Below are 6,000 nucleotides of genomic sequence, written 5' to 3' on the forward strand. Positions count from 1 at the left end.
TATACACTCAGGGATATATCTGTTTATACACTGTATGAATAGAACTGCGTTTATGTGCTCAACCATAAATGTATTTTGATGCTTTGGCAACATAAGATGTAACTTATCATGCCAATAAAGCGATTTGAATTGTGAATTGTGAATTGTGTTAGACAACAGTCCTAATATCTCACCTACATCCATTACAATTTTTTAAATGTTAAGATTGTACTTGGAAGAAGTTGAGTTTGAATCTGACAATTCTGAAATTGGGAGCTGTTAATGATTTCTGTTTTTCACATAACTATATAGTGATGTGATCAGTCAAAGCAAATTAAAATATGCTGCTATTTACTGAACACAACTGAATAATTCTACAAGGATGTTATCACAGTCTTCCTCAGTATTAACTACACCCCCCAATTTAGATTCATCTGCAAATTTTGAAATTGTACTTCTGATTCCCAAGTCCCAATCATTCATGTAAATGGTGAACAACAGTGGTCCCAGCACCGATCCCCGTGGAACACCACTTCCCACCTTCCGCCTGTCTGAGTAAATATCTTTAACTCATCCCGTTACTATAACTGGACTTGTCTCCATTCCCGTGCCGAGGGGATTGCTGTACCAGACGGGAGGGGCAACATTTGGGGCTCTCGATTCTCCACCAATTCCCATTCCCCTTCTTTCTGGTGGATAATGGAGGTGCCACTGTGTGTAATGTGCAAGTCAGTAAGAATTGTCAGCGAGGATTAATCAGCACTTTCTAATTGGAGATGTTAATCAGCGGAACCTTTCAGACACTGAATTGTAGATTTTGTACCAAATATCAATTTAGGATTGAAGTAAAAGTTCATAATTTTATTGTAAAATAATTCAGGGACTCTCATCAGAAATTAAGGGGAAAGATCAGACAGCGGTTCTTAAATAAACACTGCAGCCCCGACAACTCAATCAGCTATATATCCAGAATATTAAACTTCAGCCCAGTTATAGGGGTTATTCATATCAGCAGAAACAAACCCCAACTGTCAGAATGAACATGGTTCAGTCCTGGATGTAATTAAGAGCAGAATCCAACCCCTGCAGTCACATGTGAACTCGCTGGTGTGTCAGCAAGTTGGATGAACGATTAAATCCCTTCTCACACACGGAGCAGGTGAACGGCCTCTCCCCAGTGTGAATTCACTGGTGTGTCAACAGGTTGGATGATTGATTAAATCCCTTCCCACACACGGAGCAGGTGAACGGCCTCTCCCCAGTGTGAACTCGCTGGTGTGTCAGCAGTTTAGATGACTGATTAAATCCCTTCCCACATATTGAGCAGGTGAATAGCCTCTCCACAGTGTGAACTTGCTGGTGTGTTAGCAGGTGGGATGATCGAGTGAACCCCTTCCCACACACGGAGCAGGTGAACTGCCTCTCCCCAGTATGAACTCGCTGGTGTAGTATGAGTTTGGCTGACTGCTTGAACCTCTTCCCACAGTGAGTGCAGCTGAATGGTCTCTCGTCAGTGTGAAATCGCTGATGTGTCTGGAGAATGCACAAGCGAGTGAATCCCTTCTCACACACGGAGCAGCTGAATGGCCTCTGCCCAGTGTGACCGCGTTGATGAGTTTCCCACAGTCCCCACATTTCCACGGATTCTCCGTGGTGCGGGTGTCCTTGTGCGACTTCAGGTTGGACAATCGGTCGAAGCCTCGTTCAAACACACAGAACACGTGTACGGTTTCTCCCCACTGTGAATGGTGCGCTGTTTTTTCAGGCTGTGTAACTGGTTAAGGCTCTTTCCACAGTCAGTGCACTGGAACACTCTCACTCGGTGTGTGTGTCTCAGTGCTTTTCCAGTCACACTGATGTTTGAAATCTTTTCCCACAGACAGAACAGACAAACATTTCTCCTTCCACATTCAAAGGCTGATGATATTCACGTCCTGATGAATGGAGTGACTCTGTCAGATCTCGATGTGATGTTTGGTTTGAGTTTGCGGTGTGTAAATGCTGCCCTTCTCACAGCCTGTAAAAGGAGTTTACAAAAGCCATCACTGAGAGTCCAGGATAGAAATTGACAAGATTCTCTCCTCCTGGTTGCTGGCCAAGGGGGCCGCGCATGCGCCCTGCTGCCCCCTGAGCCTCTCAAGATGGCGGCCGTTACCCCGGGCCTGTCACCAGGAGAAAGCCCCGCAGCTGCCGCCCCGCTCAGGGCAAACGCCCGGCCCGGAGGCTCTTGTTCGGGGCCTGAGGTCCACCCCGGGTGTGTGGGAAGCAGACAATGTTGAGTGTTTTAATAATGGGGCCTGGGGCTGCACTCGGGGTGTGAGCAGCCCGCATCCCCCCGGGGTTTTTTTTTTTAGCAGCAGATGTGGTCTCTTTTTTTATATGTCAACAATACAGATACCCATAGTAAAAAACAATACATACCAGTCCTACTGGCAATCTAGTAACTCTTCATTTTTGCTTGGTATAACCTGTTGTCCTTTCTTAAAATTTTAACATTCAAGTACAACTGTACTTATACAACTCAACAGTTACATAGTAAATCCATTACATTCATTGACCAATTATGGTCAACAATATAAATACAACAATAAATTTTACAGGTAAATCAATAATGTTTACAGTACAAACTGCAACTATTTAATAAACCAAGAATCCATACATGCCAGTCCTACTGGCATCGTTCAATCATTCAGTCATTCATTCATTCATCCATTCGTCCGTTCATTCGCTCATCCCAGGGTTTATTTTTTTTTTAGTTAATGATGTGATCTCCAAGCTTCTTGATCATCTTCACTTGTTCATCCAGATAGTGGGTCTCCAGGAATTCACACAGTTGAGGGTCGGCGCTCCCAGGGGAGAGTTTGTGCAGATCCAGCAGACTCTGGTCGACATTCTTCTCCATCTGCAGGGCTCTCTGCATCGCTGAGCAGAGCCTCCCGCTCTCCCAGCCGAACAAATGGACTGTAAAGAAGCTTAAAAACACTAGATTAATTTTTAAAACTTATCAAATTAAATTAAAATCACATTGGCTGGGGTGATGATGCACTCCAGTCCCCGTGGCGCCCACCAGTCTCGGAAGGTCTCAAGTGTGCCAGCAGACACCGCGTGCTCCATCTCCAGGGCCACCTGGGCACGAACATAGCCGCGGAAGAGAGGCAGGCAATCAGGCCGAATGACCCCCTCGACCGCCCGCTGCCTGGACCTATTACTGGCCACTCTGGCCAGGCCCAGGAGCAATCCTACAAGGAGGTCCTCCGACCTACCCTCTCCCCTCCGCATCAGGTGGCCATAGATCAGGAGCGTGGGACTGAAGTGCAGCCAAAAATCGAGGAGCAGCCCTTTCAAATAATGGAACAGGGGCTGCAACCTCTCACATTCAATATAGATATGGAACATGGACTCCTCTAGGCCGCAAAAATAGCAAGCGGCCTGGGAGTCCGTGAACTTACTTAAAATCTTATTGCATTGGACTGCTCCATGCAACACCCTCCAGGCCAAGTCCCCAATAGATAAAGGGAGGACTCCCGCATTGAGAGCCCCCCATTGGGGACCTCCGCCTCTCCCGGACGGCAAGATGGCACACCAAGGCAAGTCCGGACGGCAGGCGAAGATGACAAAGTGGAGAGTGTGCAGGAGCAGCCCGTACAGGAAACCCCTCCGCGCAGAACTAAAAGGCACGGAGGGCATTTCCCCGAGACGGCTCAAGCTGTGAGGCGCCGGTTCCCAAGAGGGGTTTCGGGGTCGTGCGCCGATGAGGAATTCCGTCCGAACAGGGGTCAGTTCGGACGGGATCGCCCCACGTGCCTGAGCCTCCTCAATACACCTAGTGGAGTCGGGGCCCAGTGCCGCTTTCAGTGTCTCGATGGCTTTGGCCGTGAGCCGGACGTTGGCCCAGGACAGGCGCTGCGCCTGCTCCTCCGGCACCATCCAACCCGCTCCTCCACCATCGAGCAAGTCCCCGACCCTGGTCACCTTACCAGGCACAGCCCTGCCCTCCGCCAGCCGCCCGATCCAGCGGTCCCGGAGGTGCGGATTTCTGAGCAGCGGCTCCTGAAGGAGAGCTGCCACTCCTGATGGGGGAGAACTCCACCTGGAGGTGACGCTGTTCCAGACCCATAGCAGTTCCTGGTAGAAGACAGGCAGCTCCCGCAGGTTGGCACGCATACGGCCCAATTCCACAAACAGGAGCTGCGGGTCGCAGTTAAGGCCGTGCAGCTGGCGGAAGAAATACGTTGCCAGCGCACACCATTGAGGAGGATTCTCGACGTACAGGTATCTCTGCAGGGTCCGAAGACGGAAAGTCGCCACCCAGGTGCGAAGGCACACCAGCGCCTGACCGCCCTCCCTAAGCGGGAGACTCAGAACCGTGGCAGAGACCCAGTGCTTCCCTTTGTCGCAGAAGAAGTCGATGAGCTTCTTCTGCATTTTGGTGACAAACGCAGGGGGCGGGATCAAAGTGACCAACTGGTACCACAACATGGCGGCCACCAGCTGGTTTATGGCCAGCGCTCGACCCCTGTAGGACAACACTCGGAGCAGTCCTGTCCAGCGTCCTAGGCGAGCGGTGACTTTGGCCTCCAGCTCTTGCCAGTTTGCCAGCCAGGCGTCCTCGGCAGGGCTGAGGTAGACTCCCAAGTAGAGGAGGTGCGTGGTGCTCCAGGCGAAGGGCCTGAACTCCTCCGGTAGGGAGTCCACCTGCCACTGGCCCACCAGGAGTCCAGAACATTTCTCCCAGTTGATACTGGCGGAGGATGCGTCTGAGTAAATCTGCTGGCATTCTCGCATCCTCTGCAAGTCAGCGGGATCCGTGACCATGAGGAGCACGTCATCGGCGTAAGCCGAGAGGACGACCTCCACATCCGGCCCTTGCAGAGCCAGTCCCGTCAACCTATTCCGCAAGAGGCGCAGGAAAGGCTCCACGCAGATGGCATATATACCTGACCGGACATGGGGCACCCCTGACGCACCCCCCTCCCGAAGTGAAGGGGCGCCGTCAAAGACCCGTTAACTTCTATCATACACTCCGTGTCGGCATACAGAAGTCGGATCCGGGTGATGAAATGCGTCCCAAACCCGAATGCGCGCAGAGTTCCGAAGAGATACTCATGATCCACCCTGTCGAACGTCTTCTCCTGATCCAGGGAAAGGAAGGTGACCGACAGACCAGCCCTCTGGGAATGGTGGACCAGGTCCCAGACCAGATGGATGTTATCGTGGATAGTCTAGCCCGGGACCGTGTAGGACTGGTCGGGTGTGTTATGTATTGTGTGTTCTCCTCCCACCTGTGATGGTGCTGTCACAGGAGATAAATGGTTGGGTGTTCTCTGTTAAGTTTAGCTCTCTTTGTTCGGAACTCGCCAGAACTTCCTTTCCTTCCAATAAAGCACTTCATGTTTGAATCTCTGAGTTCTGACTCCTAAATTGTGTCTAGGTAGAAAGGTACCGACACAACAAGTGGCAACGAGGAGTGGATGAATCTGCGTACGTTACAGGTGCAGTGAGTAAACAGAAAATTTAATTTGAAACGTGAGATGGCTACTATATTAGGAAACATTGGTGATTTTGATGAAAATGTGGAGCAATGGAGCGCTTATACAGAACGTTTTGACTATTTTGTATTGGCGAATGCGGTGGCAAATGAAAAGGTCGTGCCTACCTTTTTGAGTGTAATCGGGCCGAAGACATTCAATTTACTTTGCAGCCTCGTGCAGCCAGATAAGCCAGGAACTAAAACATATAAGCAACTAGTGGAAATTCTTGGAGCACATTTTTCACCAAAACCTCTGGTTATTGCTGAGAGATTTAGATTTCACAAACAGAATCAGGAGGAGGGGGAATCAGTGACGATGTTTATTGCTGCTTTAAAAAGGTTGTCGGAACACTGCCAGTTCAAGGAGGTGCTGAATGACACCATTAGAGATAGACTTGTGTGTGGTCTGCAAAATGCAGCCACACAGAAGCGCCTTCTTACTGAGGACAACCTTACTCTTGAAAAGGCCATTGAAGTTAATGTCTCCATGG

The sequence above is a fragment of the Somniosus microcephalus genome, chromosome 4, assembly GCF_052327205.1.
Source record: "Somniosus microcephalus isolate GS21.2 chromosome 4, FLI_Smic_1.0, whole genome shotgun sequence".
Lineage (NCBI taxonomy): Eukaryota > Metazoa > Chordata > Chondrichthyes > Squaliformes > Somniosidae > Somniosus > Somniosus microcephalus.